This window comes from Podarcis melisellensis (assembly GCF_964234715.1).
Source record: "Podarcis melisellensis genome assembly, chromosome: 6".
Lineage (NCBI taxonomy): Eukaryota > Metazoa > Chordata > Lepidosauria > Squamata > Lacertidae > Podarcis > Podarcis melisellensis.
This window is the reverse complement of record NC_138538.1, coordinates 78772121-78794339: the sequence shown is the minus strand read 5'-3', so window position 1 is coordinate 78794339 and position 22219 is coordinate 78772121. Positions and strand designations below refer to the sequence as shown.

Genomic DNA, 22219 nt, shown 5'->3' with positions numbered 1-22219 from the left:
TCGAGCAGAGAATTTTAGCTGAAAACAAGACAAAACCAATCCAAAGAAGGAAAACGGGGGATGGAGGGAAAAGAGGAAACTCGCCTTTTCATGCTGGCAGATTTCATGCAGGCTGAGACCCTACCTGCCCGTGGACTGTCTCGCCAGAGTGGTGCAGGCTCTAGTTATCTCCCGCTTGGACTACTGCAATGCGCTCTACGTGGGGCTACCTTTGAAGGTGACTTGGAAACTACAGCTAATCCAGAATGCGGCAGCTAGACTGGTGACTGGGGGCGGCCGCCGAGACCACATAACACCGGTCTTGAAAGACCTACATTGGCTCCCAGTACGTTTCCGAGCACAATTCAAAGTGTTGGTGTTGACCTTTAAAGCCCTAAACGGCCTCGGCCCAGTATACCTAAAGGAGCGTCTCCACCCCCATCGTTCTGCCCGGACGCTGAGGTCCAGTGCCGAGGGCCTTCTGGCAGTTCCCTCATTGCGAGAAGCAAAGCTACAGGGAACCAGGCAGAGGGCCTTTTCGGTAGTGGCGCCCGCCCTGTGGAACGCCCTCCCATCAGATGTCAAAACGATAAACAACTACTTGACATTCAGAAGACATCTTAAGGCAGCCCTGTTCAGGGAAGTTTTTAATGTATGATATTTTAGTGTTTTCTGGTTTCTATGGAAGCCGCCCAGAGTGGCTGGGGAAACCCAGCCAGATGGGCGGGGTACAAATAATAAATTATTATTATTATTATTATGTGTCTTAGAGAAAGAGTGACCTGTTCTGTTTTAAGAGCAGTGTCCTGTCCCCCCCCCCCGACTTTTTCTCTTTCTCCAGAAGTGTGGGCCCTCCTCCCCTATTTAGCTGTAAAAACTCATATTTACATTTGGCAACCTCCTACTGCTTTATAGCCCAGCCAGCAGAGGCCTTGGGATGGCGGAAGGGGAGGAAAATCACATTCTTTATTATTTTCTTACTCCTGTAACTTTCCTCTCTCCGAGAGGCCTGAACAAGATTGCTGAACAAAGCACCTTCTCTGGAGTCCTGAATAGGAACACTCCACTTAGCAGATGGGAATACAGTACACTGTTAAGTCCCACGTCTCATGACTAATATTTGTTGATCGACCAAATTCATGCAGAAGATAGGTCTCTCTGTTCTTAGTGCTATCTGTACCACTGACTCTCACATTCGCAACATCTGGGGCAAGGAAGTCCATCAATTAATTAAGGGGCAGTTTACACACTGGGGTGTATAATTTGCAGTGGAGCAAGGCTTGGGTTGGTGCATGTTGAACAAGGTGCATGAACAGGTGTACACGTATCAACTCTTAGGTGTCTGTCCTATGTGGGCACATGAAAGTCATGCCAGATATGGTGGGGATAGACCCCTGCCTGGACCCCGAGGGCTGCTGCCAGCAGTGACAGGCAGAATGTGCAAGCTCTGCGGGGAAGATCAAACCCAGAAATCTTCACATATGATCATTTTGTCATACGGTGCAGTTGTACATTAATCCAGTCTGAAGTTGATCCAGTCCAAGATTGTCATGCCTATTAATATTTGCCATAAGTATGCATCTATAATTTATATACATTCTGGAGATGTGTACATCATATTTAATTAAATTCCTTCTCATAATAATGTTTTGACTCTGATCAAGATGTATGGAATTGGATCCTGGTGAATCATCAAACTAAATTGGAAGGGGAGGGGGGGAAGTATTTTGTACAAGAACCTGCACAACAAAGGATGCCTGTCACTGGCTGCCCACAGTATTGTTCAGTGAGACAGTAGTGAGCAAGATGGACTAATGGTCTGACTCAGCGTAAAGCAGTCATCTGTGTCTCAGTTGTAGAAGATAACCATATAGGCAGGGGTATACGTGCCTAGGTATGCATGCATAACTCCAGTGTCACAATCTGAGGTATTTGGGTTTTCCCGAAATCTTATATTTAAGTGCAGGTGCCGTATAAGGAAGAAAGGTCAAAGCTTCAAAAAGCAGGCCCCTCATACTTAATATGCTAGCTAGCATGGAGAGATTTCCCCTGAGGGACCAGCGCCCCAGTGTGATATGAGACCTGTTCAATAAGCCTTGTGTTGCTGTTTCAGACAGGAGAGAAATGACTAAGGGTTGTTAGGAAACCAGTTACCAGATTGCTAGTTAAGAGAGAGTATTAATAATTGAATGTTGTTAACGGTTATGTGAATCAGAGTAATAAGGGCCAGATTGCAACTGAGGCCTATTACAATTTGTGTGGGGAAACAATTGTAATAATCCACATGAAAAAAATAATGTAATTATAATGTTGGGAGTTTGTTATAAATCCATGTTCTAGACACAGGTTATGCTAGTCACAGTGGAAAGAATATTTCATTCAGGGAACAGCACACTGGAGTGATAAGCGGCTGTTTAATAAACCCCAATATTGTGTACCCTTGAGTACTCGCTGGAAAAAAACCACTGCTTTGCACTTTGGTGAATTTGTCCCATGATCCACAACTGAAGAATCTTAGGAGTTTCTCGAATGTGCTGAGGGACTCATTTGTGCTTCTAGAAGAGGAAGAGAAGTTGGGTGGCTTGGAGACAAAGTAGTTCCACCTTAGCAGCAGCTGCACCAATCAGTTTGGGAGGTTGGGCTTCAGCTATTTAGCATCCAAGAGTGTCAGTCCAGAATACATCACCACATTAATTTTCAGTACTGAGACAGCAGTATTCCCAGTCCCTACAATTTCACACTTTGTTCAAAACTAAGCCAGCTGCTCTCCGCTTTGCGGACACATGCAAAGTCCACTGGTCCTTCCCCAGCTGATGCATTGCCTTTCCCAGTTACCAGCATGTTTTGGGTAAACAAAGAGGAAAGGAAGTAGAAGCCACTGTGTTCAAATGCCCCTGTCAAGTAAAGGGCTACAACAGGGGCACGAATGCCTGACATACAGATCATAGTCAACCTTTTGATCATCTGTCATTTCGTTATAAGAAAGCAAGCCATCCTTTACCACTGTTTAAAATAGCCCTGGAGGAAGTCAAGCATTAATCTTAACCTCAAACACATTGAGCCTTGCATTTCCTCTCAGGCCCTAGAATGTGCTATCTGGTTTCCCACACCTCAGTCCTGCTAAGTTTAGTTCCTTCAGGCCAGCTGCTAAGGAAGGAAAATTGAGAAAAAAACACAATGCTTCCGATGGATATAGCATTGCATTGCCCGGAGCTGTCTTGTTTGTTTCTCCTTTCCCTCAGAAATGTCTAAAGATGTCCATAGAGAAGAACGGCATGCAATTTTGTTTTACTTAAATGGCCTAAGAAAAACGCTTCACAAATGCAACAAATGAATACTAGTTTATTTAATTTCTCAAGTGAGGAGCTGCTGACCTGCATATTTTCAAATAAGTAATTTGACATTCAAACATTTAGCAGTGGTCAAGAGAGTGCTCATTGGAGTATGTGTTAATCATATATTAAAATTAATGCACAGCTAGCATGGTGAACAATCACAGATTTTTCCAAATGTGCTTAATGGTATGGTCCTGTGCAGACATTAAATTAAATCGTGGATGAAGGGAGACAATTACTGTAGAAGCAGGCCCCACTACATCTGCAACCCTAGCAACATCCATTAATTATAATAGTTGCATAAAGGTCTAGGTGTGTAGACCCCCAACGCACATCGGAATCTATTGTGTGATCTGCACGCTGCATTTTTACTGGTGATGGATAGGCAAGCTGGGAGTCCATGCTTAATCCTTATGCAGACAGTATGACCAATGTGTGAATGTTGGGTGTATGGAGCAGGTTAGACTTGCTGCCACAATTGTAGCCCTGCCCCTCCATGCTTACTGAATGCACAGAACTACTGTCTCCATAAAATAAATACATTTTGTGCCTCTGTGACAGCATACCCTTGAAAGGCATCATCAGCATTCGCCAGAGAAGGGACCATTAGAAAGCTGAGAGAGAGAACGATAATTGGTTGTGTTTGAAAAAAGCTGTGGCCTTTCATCTGATAGAAAGCCTCTCCAAGTGTCCCATCGCTCTTGGAACAGCCACGGCTAGCCCAAGACATTTTGCTGCTTGAGGTAAAGGACAAAATGGCACCCACTTCCCGGTCCACTTACAGAAATTGTGTGGGTCGGCAACTGAATCTTATTTTAACACCGGTCACAGGAAAACATCCTCCACTGCAGAGTTTTTCCTTTTCCTAGATGGGCTACCTTCTCAGGCTAACAAGCCCCACCTGCTCCTCACTTCCCTCTAGAGCACAAGCAGAAACCACCTTCATGACCGTTGGACCCACTTGGTATCACCTGCTCAGTACACCTGTCTTCACATGAAGGAGAAGTCCCTAATGCCCTGAGGGTTTAAGACCCATCAGCTTCCCTCACGTGTCTTAGCTATCCAGTTGAAGTTGTTCCTGGGGTGTGACCAGAGGTGCTACCCTTCTCCCAACACCCCATACACTTTCTCCTAACACATGCATTTTTGTACACATTTTTGGGTTGGAGAATCATGTACAAAATTTGTAGAAGTGTGAATTTCCAGGAACAGCTGTATTTCAGTTTGCATGTCGTTTCAGGAAGTGTGAACTACAGTGGTACCTCAGGTTACAGACGCTTCAGGTTACAGACTCCACTAACCCAGAAATAGTACCTCGGGTTAAGAACTTTGCTTCAGGATGAGAACAGAAATCGCACGGTGGCAACAGGAGGCCCCATTAGCTAAAGTGGTACCTCAGGTTAAGAACAGTTTCAGGTTAAGAACGGACCTCCAGAATGATTTAAGTTCTTAATCTGAGGTACCACTGTAATTGAGTTTCAAATTAAAATGCAATCCAAATTTCTCTCCCGTCCCTACATACACACACACACACACACACACACACACACCACTCCTCCAAAAGCTGTATGTGCTTTCGCTTGCTACTGTGCAATGGCCCATTCATATAAAAAGAAAAATGACTTTGAGCTTCATCCTGACTTAATAGATAAAATCAAACAGTAATGTGTTCAGTGCCCCATGCTCCCTTTAGGGCAAAGAAAATTTTCTGCCACCCCCCAATTCCTCCAGCACACAGGCTAAGCACTTTCCCCTCTGTCAGTTTTAACGTATATTTAGCATTATAGACCATGACTGAACAAAACAAAAAACCACCCACTGAAAAGACAATTTCCATGTAATGAACAGGTTTTACAACATAATTAGATGGAGCTATGCTACACAGAGGCCTTGACAGGTGCAGTAATTTAACCCATATATATGTGCACATATATAGCAAGGTATCCCATATTAAGCATAAATTACCTCTTTGGAAAGAGAGCTGTTGAAATGGTTTCTGTAGCTCTATGAAGGGCCTTATTCCTGCAGTAGAATTTTTATAGTTGCCGTTAAATGAATGTACATTATCAATCTTACTTTTTCATTTGTTCTAGAGGTCTCACCTTTCTTTAGCATTCCTGTAACATTGCACCCTTTCATCACTTTTTGAGACCTGCTGTTTAATGTAGATTTTATTCAAATAAAATGTAATAAATTATGTGGTAAATAAAAATCTCCTTACTAATTCTTAACTATGTTTGTTAAGGACAGGTTGGGCCCCCAAATGGTTCAAAAATTGATAAGTTGAACTGGAAGAAAAGTGTAGTGTGCTTTTAAATTCTTATTCATGTAGCTGGATTAAATTCAAACTGGCCATGAACAATAGCTAATGGACAAAAGTTCTGGTCTTTGTTTGATTCTGGGCTTCTATGATGTCCCATTTGCAATTAGAGCACTTGGTGACACAGGGCTACTTTTTCATCTCACCCATGTACTAAACTATACGGTAAAATATTGTGAGTAAATGAGCCCCAGATTGCAGTCATAATGTTGGTGGAATTAAGATATATAGCCCTGAAAAAGACACATGTATAAACAAGATGCTTCTGGATCCTTCCCTAGCCTAAAGAGGTCTTTCTAGGGGATAGTAACAAGTGTTGATGCTTTCCATGTGATATTTTATAGACTGGCATAACTTTCTGCTAAGGACAGTGATTTATGCTTAAATCCAGTGCTATTTTTCTAGAAAAAGAGGTGCCGGAACTCCCCTAGAAAAAGAGGTGCCGGAACTTCCCCTTGTAATGGCAATGGGGCCCACCTGAGAGGTGCTGGAACTGAGTTCCGGTGAGTTCTGGCTTTAAAAAAGAGAGGCCTGCTTAAATCAATCCAAGTTCACTTTGTTGGGCTTATTCCTGTGTGTGTGTGGAACAGCCACCTTAAGAGTCAAGGGGCATTTCCAGACCTGTTTGTTGAGCATTCATCTTGATCCAGAGGCACCAACTCATGGTGGCCAACTCTTAGTTCCCCCAATATTTTTAGGGGGGGGGGCAGCCCCCTAATGTTCCAAAAAATCAGGGGGCGGAGAAGGTTGAGCATGGAGCCGAACGCAGTGTGGCTTCCGTGGCTGGCTCCTCCTCTTCCTGCCCCGGAGGGGAAGGAGGGTTGAAGCAGCCCCCTACTGGTGGCATGAGGAGGAGGAGCCATCACCCATTGAAGCCATGCTGCCACCGTGTTCGCCTCCACCCCCACATCCATGCGAAATGGGTACTGCCAAGGCATCATCTTATGTAGTGTAAAATACAAGGGCATGGTTGGATGGGAGCTGTCATCAACTCGTTCCCCAAATGCTTAATGTGTAAAACATGTATTGGTCTCCACCTGTCCATTGTGGTTTGACAAATGATGTTGCCAAGAGAGGGTGTGCTATTTTTGATACGGCATCTATTACATGCTTGACTGCAGCACATAACAGGCCCTATGAAATTTAAATCAGAGGCAATCTTTGTTAGACATTGCTGATAGGATCTCAACTGACTGTAATAATGGACGGCACTTCAATGATCACAATTTAAAAATATTATAGAAAAAATGCAATGTGCATAAACACAGAGATCAGGGCATGCTGGTGTGTGTGTTGCCCATAAGGAATTCCCTATTTCTATAAATTACAGTAATCAGCATATTAATTAAACAGCTTTCTGGGAGAGGGGGAAGCGGAATATATTTTTGTTGTCCTTAAAATGTGCAGTACTATATAGTGCCTATAAAAAACTGGAAAGGATGCTGTTAAATTAATATCAGTGCTACATTGGATTCCCTCCGCCAGAATGAGGTCTTTGCTTCATTTAAGTAGAGCAAGAATAAGAGAAGCACAGAGCTTTGAAGAAAGAGTAATTTTTAGCACTAATCACCCATTTAGCTACTTTCAAAATTCCACGGAATTAGCTTTGAAATGTTAATGAGCACAGTATTTAGAACAGTGTAACTCCTTCCTATCTCAGTTTGTTTTGGAGTTTTGAAATCAGATCTGTTCCTGGACGTCCAATATGTGTGTGAATGTGCACACACACATACGCTGTCTTTTAGGGCTGCTTATAGTGCTTTAGGGCTGCCTCAGAGACAACTTGCAAAAACAAAATATAAAAGACATTAGAATCACCAAACAATTTGAAAACAGTTAGAAAACAGCATCTTTAAAAAGGCCAGAAACATTATATAAAGGTTATCATAAACCAAATTATAATCAGCTGTGTTAAAAACATCATTACTTAGACCCTTTAGGAAAGGGCACCTGAAACATGTGAGCTTTTCATGCCCTTTGAAGGCTTGCATTGTAGACACCCCTGGCTTCCTTCTCTCTGTCCTGCTATTTGCTGGTGGTAGTCAGTCACCCTCTGCTCTTCCTTAGCTTCCCTTGCACCTTTCCTGGACCTTGCAGCCTTGGTGGAACACTGTTTCCTGCTTTACAGTTAACAGCAGAACCGCACAGGATCAGGCCAGCATTTACTACGATAACATTTATTTCTGTGCACATTTTCCTTTCCTCCCATCAGATCTAGTGAACATCTATAAATAACTTCACTAAGACTCAATGAAGGCTTCTTTATATTGCCTGACCTGCAATGTTGAAAATCATTGGAGCTCAACATTATGTTTGCTGGAGCAATTACAAGTCACTTGAGCATAGAGTCGCTCTTCAGGGCAGTTCTGCCAACAATTATTTTCCTTCAGAGACTAAGGCAGCACAAGGGCAAGGGGAGAACGGTTACGATTTCTAGCGTCCTTGCATGGGGCATTTAATGATATTTGCTAGTCTTATTAAGTTTGCTTACCGCAGGTTGGTTAAGATAGATACTCTGTTAGTTCAGGACATTATAGAAATTATGTGGTGGTCACACAAACCCAGCATAGAATTCTGGGAACTGGACTTCGGTAAAAGTGCTGGGAATTGTAGCTCTGTGAGAGGGGAATTACAGTTTCCAGGATCCTTTGAGGGAAATCTTGTACTTTAAGTGTATGGTGTGGATCTGCCCCATTGTATAACATCTCAAAGAGGACTTTATAGTTATGTATAAATTACCGGCTTAAAGTGTTCTTTCCCCTCAGTTTGCATTGAAACTAGTTTGGGGAGAAACACATCAAAACATTCCTGAACGGGATGCAGGGTAAACAAGTGTGTGTACACAGCCTTTCTAAACTTTGTTTAGTCAGGATTGAATTTATAAAAAAAATAGGCATTTATTTTAAAATGCTAGGGCTTCAGAATTATATTTAGAATATCTGTCTAGATGAAATGATGTAAGACAAACTAGCCTTTCCTGAATGGTTGTTAATGTTATGGGTTACCTCATCTTCTTCACCACTAAAAACCAAAGCTGGGAGCCATGTGATTCTTGGAATACAAACATCAAACCCCACACACTACCATGATTTTCCATATTAAATCAGAAAAAGAGAGAAAGTGAACATCTTGTTAGTATTTCTGTTTTCCTCTTCTGCATCATTAAATGACCATGTAAATATTTTTAAGGGACTAAATCAGATCATGACTTAACATGGAAAGCATCCTTCTTTCTGGGTCTGCTAGAAACTAAGAGAATGTCTGGAGATGCCAAGTTGACAGTCAGATCTGAGATAGAAAAGGTTAGTTTTTAGTCCAGAAGACCAGCATCCTCTTACTAACTTTGTTAATAGCTGCTGAATGGAGAACTCATGCATTCATGCAACTAGCATCAAATCTAGTTTGGCCCTCGATTATCAATGGTTCCCAATAAATTCCTTGGGACAAAGTGAATCAACTGTAATTAGCAAAGCTGGTGGGGTAGAACATTCGCTCCCTGTAAACAACATGGTCCACAGGGGCAGGAGGTATGTTCAGCCCTTTCTTGAGTGCAGCCCTTTACTGTTGGCATCTCCCCGTCTTGAGAGACAATGGCGTGTGCCTTCAGTGGTGAAGTTAAACTGCTGGAGAATCACAGCACCTGCTGTACCTGCAGAGACTGGTAACCCATAACTGCTGCCTCCTGCATTGTTTTTGCTGCATTAGCAGAACCAAGTGACCTCTGGGGCACAAGGCTTTCTCATGAATGGGTATCTCCACAAGGCAGCAGAGGTTTAGGATCACAGTCTTCCTTCTCCTAGATGGGCTGCCTTCTCAGGTTGAAGAGCCCCATCTGCCCTTCATTTTCCTCTACAGCATATGCAGAAACCACCTTCTTGACCCTTGGACCCACTATTGGTCTTGTCAGCTCAATCCACCGGAACCTGTCTTTGCCTGCAAGGGCAGTCCCTAACTCACCGAGGGTTTGAGACACACCATTAAGGGAGGGGTAGTATTTCTGGTGGAAGACACATTGTATGCTTTCTGGGATAGTTTATCCACCTTTGATCCCCACCCCGCACTCAGCTCTCACCTGTAACTCCTAGAAGCTGTCGGAATGAGATAGTGGCCACAGCCTGGGAAAGTCCTCTATACTTCATCTGTTTCAGGGTTAAATTATCCAAGACACCATTCATGAAAACAGCAATTATACCAGTGACTTTTAAGAAGGACATACCAAGGGGTAGGGGACATGGGAGGAAAATGCGTTTTGTATAGGACCCTGCAAATGAAGTATGCCTGTCACTGGCTGCCCACAGTATTGTCTTGTGATGAGAAGACAATACTGAGCAAGATGGACTAATGGTCTGACTCAGCGTAAAGCAGCCACCCAATTGTAGAAGATAAATCAGTTGGGTGGAGTGTACATACATAGGTATGAATGTGCTACTCCCATGTCACAATTCAAGGCATTGGGTTTTTCCTGATTCTTACACTTAAGTGGAGATGTTTTATAAGAAAGAGCGAGCAAAGCATCAAATAGCAGACCTGCTCCTACTGATGTCGATCTGGTGTACTTTATAATTTACTTGCTCCCCAGGTATCCCTGAATCTTGTAAACCCAATGTGCTAGCATGTATTAAGTCGCAGAAACATTTGTTTCGCTTACTTCTTAAACATTCATTTCGGTGTATCCAGTAAATGTGCATTATCATTTTCCCCTACATTGTTATCAACCATTTCTGAAAATACAGAGGAAGTAACAAGATAACTGCCTCAGTCTTTAGAGCTTTTGAACATGTTTTCCAAATTAACATGGCTCATTGGTTTGGAAGGAAATGCTGTATACTTCAATGTTTAATCCATGACGGATGATGAAAAATTGTTCCTTGTGGAAATGAACAATCATCTGTTTTGATTATTGTTTTCCATTGTGTACATTTTATGCTGAATAACAAGGCCATGGTAATTGTACATACGGCACATGAAACACATAGGTTTCTTTGGGCATTTGGTAGCATCATCCTTCCTTTGGAAAACCGCATGATTTTGATGATGTTGGTTAAATTAAAGGAAGTGCAGAAAATTGAGTAAGTTCTTAGACGTTTTGCTGCAGCCTGCAGTGACTCGTGAGGCGGTTTCCTGGAGGTTAATAGGCTTCTGCCACTGAGTATCAGGCAGTATTCAGCATAGGCTGCTGAATGCTTGTATGCTAGATACTCAGCAACCATGTGCTGCTCCTGTGCCTCTGCAAATGTCTTGTAGCTGCCTTTCTCTGTGTTCCCTCCCCCCTTGATCACTACTTAAAAGCAGAAGCCTATTTTTCTTCAAGCAAATCACTCCTTGAGCTGCTACTGTTTCACAATAAGCACCATGCTGGACCTTTTACATATGGAAGGTTTCAGTCTGGCTTGGTAGGAAGCAGACCAGTCTTAGAGATATAAAGAGCCCCAGAGTTTTAGTGCAGAGCTGCATTTAAACAGGAACTTTTAAGATCAACAGTTCTGTTTCCAAAGCAACATTCTTTACGGAACAGAGAAGTGTAATAATTCAGTTTAGGGGCTGGAGGATTTACAATGTTGAAGTTAGAAAAAAAGAACCTGTTGCTCTTCTCTGCTGGAGTTTTACTTGCTATTGGACATATTACGTCATAACCTTAATTATTAAATTCCTGCTTGTGTTGTTTGTTATAATACAAAAGAAAAGGCATCTAGGTGTATAATTTTATTTTATGAGTTGAATGCATTTCGAACAGAATCCTCAGGTTGGGCCACATTCACACATTATATTTAAAGCACTGTTATGCCACTTTATCAGTCACGGCTTCTCCCAAAGAATTCAGGGAATAGTATTTAAGCATGCCGTGTGTCATTAGGAGACTGCTATTTAATCTACAGAGCTACCATTCTCAGAGTGGGTTAACAAGCTCTCCTTCTTCCCAGGGAATTCTGGGAACTGCAGGTCTGTAGTCTCCTCTTTAGATGATATTGTGTAGATTTCACTTAACTTCAAATTGGGGTAAGCTAACCCTGCTGCATTTTGGGGGCTTCCCCACTCATTCTGCTTAGGCCACTGTCTCAAGGTCTTGTCCTGACAGTATCACTGAGTGCATTTGCATCTTACCTTTCATCTCAGGAGCACAAGAGGGCATATTTTGGGTACCTCTCATCCAGGCACCAACCAGAATTCAGGCATCCTTAGCTTCAGCAAGGTAACCACATCCTGTACCTTCAGACTGTTTTCTGGGCTGATACTTAAGATTTATTAACTGACTTTCCCTTAAAAACACTCAGAGCAGTACATAAGAAAGGATGAAAAATCTGTAGAATTTAGCCTTTAATTTTCCACTAATATATGATGATAATGCAGACAAACATTAAAGTAATCATCTAAAAAGATTCTCAGTGTGTTCTTACTGGATCATATTACTTTAAAGCAATCTAGCAACTATTCAAGTGTGAAACAGTAATATTTCTTTCTTCCTTAGAGTTCCTCCTTTCAAATATGTCAAGAAACAAACTTTAGGTTCCACTGTCAAATTAACTCATAGAACTTTTTTTATAAGTTCACCAACATTGTAGGAAATTTATTTTTCCCCATCCAACATATTTTCACTACTTTACTGGTAAAACAGTCACGTATCTTTGAGCTATCAGTTTGTAACAGTTTTGTCTCAATACCAGATACAGAGTGTACAAATTTGTCTATACCTTTGCATAGTTACATGTATTGATTGACAGCTCAGTCTTTAAACTCCCCTTCCTCATAGTCTTAGATATATAGCTCAGACTACTTCTCTTTATCTATTTGTAATTATATTCCATGTATCTGTGACAAAAGACAGATTCACATCTCGTTCTTTGTTCTGTTTCCCCCCAAACTGGTTAAATCCCTAGTCACCATACATAATATTCTAAAAGTTTCCTATAGAAAATATCAAATTAAGACATAGTTAAGTGTTGGAGGGCTTCTTCTAAAATAGATCATGAAATAAATAGCAAAAGCAGCACTCCAAAAGCAGCATCTAAACTGATTTGGAGAACTGAAATGTCTTCACCGGGAACTGAAATCTAAGTAGCAATTGTGCTTTGCAGGCCTCTGGGCACTATTCCAAGGTTGCAGTGCCATTGCTGAAAAAGCTCTGCTCTAGCTAATCATAGCTCTTACCTTAGAAGTCAAAGGCACCCAGAGCAAAGCATCCCCAGCTCATCTCAAAGAACAGGGAGAGGCATGTGATACTCGCTAAAGATGTTGCACCCAGTCTCATTACACCAGGGGTGGCAAATCTGTGGCTTGCAGGCCAGATTCAGCGTTCCAAAAATGTTTGTTTGGTGTTCCCTAAACCTCAACAATTGGACAGATTTTTAAATTTTTATTTTCTTTACTATATACAATTCATATATACAATTCATATACCACTTAACTACCATAGTTTCTAAGCGGTTTACATATAAATATTCCACTTAACTAGTCTCTAAGCAGTTTAGAAATAAATTTAATGTTTTTAAATTAAATATCCATTTCACTGAATTTGCATCAGGGATTGGGAACTTTTTCCAGCCCGAGAGCCACATTCCCTTCTGGGGAGGCTTCTGAGGGCCGAATACCAGTGATGGGCAGGGTCAGAGGCAAGTGTGGGCGGAGCAATGAATGCATATTTTACCTTTGCATAGTTTCTACAAACATGCACACGCCCCTCTCTGTTCTTCATCCACACAAGCAAGAAGCATGGTCAGCGTTCAAGGCCGTATTCCAGCCAGGCAAAAGCATTTGGAGTGCAAACCAGGGACAGTGAAGTATGTGTCTTGGGGAGAGTTGCAGAGAATCCTGGAGCACAGCATTTGACCTTCATGCTTGAGGCTCTTCACCTCAGGCTTACATAATGGTGGCATATCAAAACACCTCCATGAGATGGAATTATCCCTCTAGTCAGCAGCGGAGCATATGCCAGCACTGCCCAGCGCGGGCACGCTCCCGAGGGGGGCATGGCGCGGAGGGTGCCCTCCCAGGCGCAGGATAGCCACTCGGGTGCCCAGAACGGTGTGTTCACCCTCTATCCGGGGGCGGAGCGAGGTGCCCATGGCGGACATTTGATGCGCCACCTGCCCGCAAATCCCAAGCCTCCCCCAAGCTGTCAAAACGAAGGGGGAAGGGGGGAATGCTGCCGACAAAGCGGTGCAGCTCCCCCCCTTACCCCTACGGCTCGGGGTAGGCTTGGGAGTCGCAGGCGGGCGGTGCGCCAAAAGTCACCCCCCTCATGGAGGCCACCCAGGGCGTTCCGCCCTCCCTCCCTTCCTACGCCCCTGCCTCTAGTTCTGTAGAAATAGCAATGACAGATGGCTAAAGGCCTTACTGATAGGACCACGCTGGCACTTGATTCTGTTCTGAGTTGTTTTCTTTTGCCTTACCTTGTTTTCTTTACGTCATATGGGTGGCCTTTTCTTCAAGGACCAAGGTAAATCAAAATTCTCCCATCTCCCACTTATCTGGATTCCTGTGGTGACCTAATGGAATTTCCTGGGGGAAAATGCACCTACAGAATTAGCGGTGATTCCATTCTTGTCGTCTATAGATACATTCCTTTCATTTCTCATCTGCTGTTTGGCGACGCAGCCCAATGCTGAACTTAAGGAGTGCAAACTGTCCAGCAGCTGCTAGTCAGCGGAACTGAGCTTCAAAACAATATTTTCCTGTTGTGGAAAAAAAAGAAGAAGCTAGGCAGAGGTTTAGCAATGAGATTAGAATCAAAGATGTTTCCATGGTCGGTATCACAAGCTTTATCTCCTTAAGATTCCAACTAACGAGAAGGTGAATTGGGTGGATTATGGCACCCAGTCTGTCACAATACATGGCTCTAGGTAATGTGTGCCTGCAATCTGTGAGAAGACAGCACAGAATGCATAGAGCTTCCCAACCCACATGTTTTATGAAGGGAGGGAATACATCTACATGTACATTCCCTTGCAGATGCTGAGCTGCTTCTTCTTTTGAACTGAAAGGGAAGTCTGTGCATGTAGGAACTCCCTGTATCTACTGCAGTTTACATGAAACTCCAGACTGGGGCACACAGGTACAACTAAATGTTAAATTTAATGCCATTGAGGTGAATGGCAGTAACGCATTTATCTTTCTGCTTTGGTCCCATTGGCTGTTTTAGAATATCTAACTTGGGGTAGCCATTGTTTTGGGACTAAGTGGATAGGTTGCATCACTGCCGTAATCCAACCTCACCACCAATTTTCTACTCCCCTGCTCTGTCCTGGTGCAACAGTGACATAACCAGAGGGGTGGTGCCAGATGAGTGGCACAGCTCCACCATGCCATCCACTACTACTCCTATCACTCTTGGCCTTTGGCTTATAGGAGTTGGAGTCCAACAACATCTGGAGGGCACCATGTTGGCCATGTTAACATAATTTCTTCTAGGCTGCTGCCAGTATTTATAGGAGGGAAAACAAAGTGCTTATGCTCTTACTTCACAAATGGGAATCTGACACAGATTCAGCACTTCACCCATTGACATAGAGGAAAGTTTGAGATGGAAAGAGCTGAAAGAGTCACTGCGCCTGAAATGGAAATGTTGAGCGAAAAAATACGCACCATAAACTCTGAACGTTTCCATTTATTTGCACGGTGGCAGTTATATTACCATAAAACGTCCTGCTGCTCATTAAGACAATTTATATGGAGAGGGAATAGGCTCGCCAGAAGAAAACTACAGAAATAGTTGCCATCTTAGTTCCAGTGAAAGAGAGATAGGACCCAAAGTGATGTGGGTGAACTTTTAATTGAGCCAGTCATAACGAAAGAGTAAGGACAGTAGCGAATGATTTGGTGGTGGTGGTAGTAGTGGTGTGTGGGTGGGTGTACACGCCACATCGCTTCCTGACCTTCTTCTGTCTGAGCCAATGCTGCATACCAGGAAGGAGAGAGGGAAGTGTGAGACATTGGTGAGGCTGGCATGGTGCAAATGCACCAGCGGAGCCAATCCAGTTGGTAGTTGAATTTTTGGAAATGAAGAATCAGCCAGTAAGTGTCTTCTTTCCTGAGTTCCTTAATAGCCTAAGTTTAACCCCATCTGAATGGGGTTCATTTGAATACTGCTTCCCCATTTGAATACTGCCTCCCATACTCCTCCTTAAGACTCTTATCTGATACAGTCACAGATGGACTGAATAGCTCCCCCCGCCCCCCACTTTCTGCCACCTTGTATTTAGCCTTGTAAAGAGTTCTGGGGAATTCAAAAGCTTGCACATTTTAAATTTTTAATTTGGTCTAATAAAGGTATTGCCCTAGTAAGTGTTTTGGGATTGTCAGGCCTGTTACACATTACAGCTTACAGGACGAATAATAAATAGTGTATTTGAGCAGGTATCTGGATGAGTTTGAAAAGCAGAACTGGAGCAATTCTGTTGTTGTGGCATTTGGCGGAATGGGAGGAATAGTTAATTATTCATTAGTTTGAAGATCTAAAAACCTGCCTCAGACTGATTGGCATTTTCACCATCTGCTACAAGCCTCATTTAAATGAAAACAGATACTCAAACATTTCCACAATTTATATGGGCTGCTATTAAACTAATGCTTCAGGCTCTCCCATTAATGTCAATCCAATTATTTTTTGGTGAGTAATCATTTTATCAAGCAGAAACATTGCCTTTTCCAGGGTAGCAGAACCATATGTGTTTTGTTTTGCTTTTTTAAAGAACAGAAAATCTTCACCCTGCTGAAATGGACAATGACAGACTCCGATCAGCTGTACTGGGAGTAAAAATTCCTTCCACTGGCCGATTGCCATTAAGATCTGCCATGCTTTGTGAACTGTGAAACACTAGCTGTTGTGTTCACACTTGCCTAACATGAAACATATGCACTGCGGCCTCTACAGTAAAGGGCAAATCACTGGCCCCTGCAAAGGCGATCATAGTCTGTGAAAACTCCTCGGTTCCAATCTGTCACTGAAGTCCCAAATGGCCTCTGGGGCTATAAGTGCTTATGCCCAGCCTAAACTGGCTCACTTGCTGCAGCTATGCTTAGACCTGGCCTCAGTAGTTCACTAGTGACCTTCCATCTGGACTACTGCAATCTTCTCTACATGGGGCTGCTCTTGAAGACAGTCCAGAAGTTGCAGCTATTGTGGCTGGTGGATGGCAAATGGGGCAGCCCTAAGGGACCGCCTGCCACCAGTCCAGAAAGCACTACACTGGCTGCCAGTGACCTGCCAGACCCAATTCAAGGCATTATTACTAGTGTATCAAACCCTAAACACCTTGAGACCCAAGTACCTAAAAGATCACTTCCTCCAATATCAGCCATCTCTGTCCTTATGAATGGCAGGGGAAGCCTTGGTTAGTGCTGGTGCTGCACTGCTGGTGTTAACCCATTACAGGGCCTTCTTGGTGGTGGTCTCCTGTTCATAGAATGCCCTTCTTGGCATGGTGCATCTGCCCCCCTCATTATTAACCTTTATGTGGAATTTAAAAACATTCCAAGTTTTCTGGCATTTCATGGATGAAACATATCGTTGCTGGCAACTGTGAAATTACTTAGCAGTGAGGATATTTGACTGGCTTCTAAAACTGTTTATATTGTTTGTTGTTTGCTGCTCAGGGCTCCTTTGGGAGGAAGGGTGGGATAAAATTCTAATGATGATGCTTACATTATCTCTGGTATTGAAGGTAATATGCTTCCTGGATGCAGTAGTAGTTTTTGGGTGAACATGAGTGGGAGAGTGCTATTGTGCTTATGTCTTACTTGTAGCTTCCCACACACTTCTACTTGTTCGCTGTGGACTAGATAGGCCCAGCACTCTTCTCATGTTCTTCGAGGGGTTAGCTGTTTCCTGCTTGGGATCGTACATCACATTAGGATGGAGAGAGTCCAGTAATCTTCATACTTGTGCCGCCCCCCTTGCTTCCTGGAGAAGGAGATAACTGATGTTAATCTTCTAAGCTGTCATCCTGTTTCTCTAGAGCTATGGGGGCAGGAAAAAGATTGGATATAGTGGGTAGACAAATCAGTCTATTTCTAGTCCATGCCATGGAATGTGCTCATTCCTAAATCTGTTTCATCCTGTATCCACATTTTTTTAAAAAAAATCCACACAAAAACCTGCATTTGAAATACACATTTCAAACTCGATTTTTCCTAAAATACAGATAAGTTTTATTTTCTAAAGAGGGATTTTAAAATATGCACTGATAAAATTTATTTAAAGCCAAGAACTGCATCACAAATACTTGGAGAAGTGCAGAGCTACGTTCTGATCCACACATAAGTTTGGTAGGCTCATGTCAGATATTGCAAGGACACAATTCCCCAAGCATCCATACTAGGAACCCTACTAGGAAGGTTGCAGTACTCATGGAGGCCTTTTCCCTCTTTGGGGTACTACATGGATAGACAATATGGTGCCACCCAGATGGTACTACATTGCCTAGGGTTGCCATATTTCAAAAAGTGAAAACATACACAGAAAAGTTCTTGAGCTTTTTTGGCAAAGTTATTGGCTATTTTCAGGTGTAGTATTCCGGACGTATGGCAACCCTATGTTGCCTGTCTCTGGTTTGGTACATCTTTCCGAACCTAAAAATGGAAAGGGTAATGCTGGTGGTTAACAGAAGAGGTTTGACTCTCTCAAGGCAAATCTAAAAAAAAAAGTAGTATAAACACTGACAACTAGGAAACACTGGCCTGCGAGCGCTCCAGTTGGAGAACAGCCTTTACCAAAGGTGTCATGGGCTTTGAAGACGCTCAAGACAAAAGGGAGAAACGTGCTAAGAGGAAGACACATTTGGCAAACCCTCACCATGATCAACTCCTACCTGGAAACCTTTGTCCCCACTGTGGAAGGACGTGTGGATCCAGAACTGGCCTCCCTGGTCCCTTACAGACTCACTGTTAAAACCGTGTTCATGGAAGACACTCTTACTTGGCTACGAGTGATCACCAAAGAAGAAGAAAAGAAGAAGACATCAGATCAGGATGGAGAGACTCTGCTAAACGTGCATGGTCCTGCTCTTCCTCCCTTTCCTGTGTCTCTTTGAAGAAGATGATGCCACCTTTCTAAGCTGCCATGCCATTTCACAAGCACTGCCATTTCACCATAAGACTGTTCTGAAAAAGAAGAAGAAGAAGATGGGGGAAAAGGAATCCTCCCACTTCCTCATGTTTTCGTAGAGAAATGCATCTAGGAAAAAGGAACAAGCCTAGATGAAGCAGCAGGCAAAGGTACTTCTATTTGCTGCATGTGTATAGGAATTAATATGGTAACAGATGGGAAAGTGCTGCTGCTTTTTTATTACTGGGCCTGCTGTGTCCCCTGTGTTTCCTGATACATAAACTGCAGCATCCAGAAGGGCAATATGGCTTATCAGTAGGCTAATCCTGCTTCACTCTGACTATTACTCCACAGTGTGCAAGGCGGAGGGAGGGCCACCAACCTCTCTGGATCATCTTCCCACTTACAGGAGCGAGAGAAAAAGAGCACAGTCTGGAGGTGACATCTGTTAAGCTAACTGTCAAATTATCATAATGGCTGGCTTGTATTCAAGAGTGAGAAGAGAGAACAGGTTGAAGGAGGAACACAAGCTGTATTATTATTATTTTTTAAAAAAGAAAGAAATCTGTCTACATTTAACCTAAGTGGGCTCTTCAGTTTTGAACATCTTGCCATAGATTCTGAATTGGTTGAATCTGCCACATACAATGGATCGCAGTAGCATCATTTCAGAGCAATAAATGGGGGCACAGGGATTTTAACTTTAGCTAGGTGAAATCTTACTAGCAGCTTGCTGTTGGGTATGACTGGAAATCATGTGTAGTTCCATCTATCCGCCACCCAGCATGCAGTGATAAAATGCCACCTCAGTCAAGAAGATCTCGTAACAGTTACAGGCGATGTTAAGCCTGGTAACCAGTTCAGACACACACTCATTGTGGCATAAAATTTATACAGGGGTGGCTAACTGGTGGCCAACTCACATCAACCCCATGCAACATGCCCAGTGGTCAAGGGTAATACGAGTTGGAATCAAGCACCATCTTAATGGACACAGGTTTGTCATCCCTGATTTATATCCAGCCCAGGGTGGGGGACGATGACACATATTTCTCTTAGTGGCTTAGGAAATAAGCTAAGACAAAACCGGCAAAAGATATAGCAAAACCAAAGATATTAAGTGTTAAAAACAGCCCATAGAAGCAGCATAAGCACCAGTTTTAGAGGGAGCGAAAAGCGAAAATGCCACGGATAATAAACATCCCTGTCATTGTGAATTGAAGTTCTCTCTCTGTCTCTGTGCAGGTTTCTAGTTGCAGCCATGACAGACTGTGCCATTGTTGTGAATTTTTCTTGATTTTACTATTTTATTTTTTGTAAACCACTTTGAGGTTTTGTTTTGTTTTTACAATCAAGCGGTATATAAATTTTGTGAAATACAGTATAACATAAAATAATTTGTGGAGCACAGTTCTAGGTAAAAGGAAGCGAGTTTGCTTTTTGCAGTTCCATTCAGAAAATCATTCTGAACTCATTGTGAGAAATGACTCTGTTGAGCAAGAAGCAGATTTCATGAGAGGCTGGAGTTCTGAAGGGGGAAGTTCTACAAATACAGTGAATCAGGTTACTTACAGGTTACTTACAATCCAGGTTACTTACAATCCAGGTTACTTATAATGCATTAACAGTGCAATTGTACACGTTGCGTTTAATGTGGCTTACTCTCTAGGAAAGTTATTGTTGTCCTGAACCTCAAGAAATCTAGACAGCTGCTTGATGATTCATTTTCAATGCATCTTTAATGGATCCCTATGGTAGTATTTGGTTCCACCAGTTGCCTGAGGTTGTTACCTCACCTTGACTCATGGAAGCACCAATCCTACACAGCCTCTCTTGGGCTCTGCCAAGCTAGAGAGAGAAATTGCATGACTCTGCTGCCCTACCCTTTCCTGTGGTTAAATGAAGCACTTTTGCCAGCTCCTCTGCCATAGCAGCAAGTCCTGGATGCCCTCTTCACAGCTGTTACCGCTGCTTGGACCAGTGACAGCTACCATTGGCCATGCAACAGGGTACCAGAGCTCTGTAGCTTTCCTTCCTAGTCACAGCAGGTACTGTTGGAAGCAGACCAATGGCAACTGCTGGGACATTGCTGGACCCTCCTTCTCCACCCAGCTGGGGGTGGGGTGTTGCGGACTCTTCTAGTATATTGCAGATCTGTTCTTGTGGATCAGCTCTAAAATATTCAGAGCCACAGACTTAAAAGATGGGCTCATTTTATAGCCATGATTGTTCATTGCTGCAGCAATCTTCCCCCTAGGCTTCCTAATAATGGGGAACAGCATAATTGTGCAATCAGTTGATTCTCCCCACCCAGCTTTCATCATTCACATACTTTGAAGTCTTCTTTGCCTAGATACTGAAATATTTTAGTCTGATTTTTTAAAAATAAAGTGGCCCTGATTCTTTCACATATTTCAGAAGAGCTATGCAAAAGTCAAGCAAAGTGTTTCCCCAAACCACTTTTATCTTAAATAGTCACCTTTTGTGGAGGCAGTTCACACTTCACTTCTTAAGGTGCTTTTAAAACTGCAAAATACAGATGTGGTGCCAATGCTTTTGTGTGGTAACGGTACATATGCACTTTAAAAGGCTGGTGCCCCTGTAACAGGCATGTAAGCAGCAACTGGGAAGGCTCAAGGTTTTGGGGGAGCCCTGGGCAAGATGCCCTCAGTTTTTTCACTGCTTGCTCAGTCAGAGATGGCAGCTGAATATACTACAATAATGAGGAGCAACAGCAGTAGGTCCAAGGAGCTATTGGGCAGGGGCCAGCACTTTGGCATGGGCCTTGGCAGATCCCCAGTGATATAACCCTGACACAGGTTGGGGTTAAAGGATTGGTCCTTTCCATGTTATTGCAGGGAAAAATGTCTCTTTGCACAATTTTTCATCATTCACAATGGATGGGAATTCACATGCATTTTGCCATTCAAGCTTGGGTACTTAGCATGCTTGAGTCTTTAAAAAAACACAAATCAACCCTTTGGCTCCAGTCCTAAGCACACTTACTTGGAAACACTGAAGTCAGTGGGGCTTTCTTCTAAGTAAACATCATTAGGGTTTGGCCGGAGGTTTTAATTTAGAAGAAGTTGTCAATTTTAAGAATAAAATCTTAGATGCTCCCATACCCCTGGGTTAATTGCCTCCTTTCCCTCCAGCGTAATCTAGCAGTAAAACATGCCCTGCATTACAGCTGCCGCCATTGACTCTCTGAGCATTAACTTGCTTGGCTCAGCAATTTTATTGTCTTTCAAAGGTAAAGCATCTTCAAATGGACCTCTGGGGAAGCTTTTATAGCAATATGGATTCTTGTCTTTACTTACTTTTCACAAAATCCTTTTCATATTAGTGGCAGCAGCTGAACAGGATGGTAGAACTCTGGCTCCCATTCTGACACATGAAACTGGTGTATCTCTGCCATGTTTTAAAACAGTGACAGGGAACCTGTGGCCCTCCAGAGATGGCTGGACTTCAATTCCCATCATGCCCGGCCATTGGCCATGCTGTCTGGGGCTGATGGGAGTCTTAGCCCAGCAACCACATTAACCT

General features: G+C 42.9%; 1 protein-coding gene and 1 long non-coding RNA gene across 2 annotated transcripts in view; one reads left to right on the top strand and one right to left on the bottom strand.

Moving 5' to 3' along the window:
* Positions 1-14230, bottom strand: part of LOC309373347 — a 38027-nt gene extending 23797 nt beyond the window's left edge. Inside the window, exon 1 of the long non-coding RNA XR_014169987.1 lies at positions 14022-14230. This is a non-coding gene — a long non-coding RNA (uncharacterized lncRNA). The remainder of the gene's footprint in view (positions 1-14021) is intronic.
* The window catches only part of VAV3 (vav guanine nucleotide exchange factor 3), a 214802-nt gene that overhangs the window by 23604 nt on the left and 168979 nt on the right, over positions 1-22219 (top strand). The gene's annotated exons all lie outside the window — the stretch shown is intronic.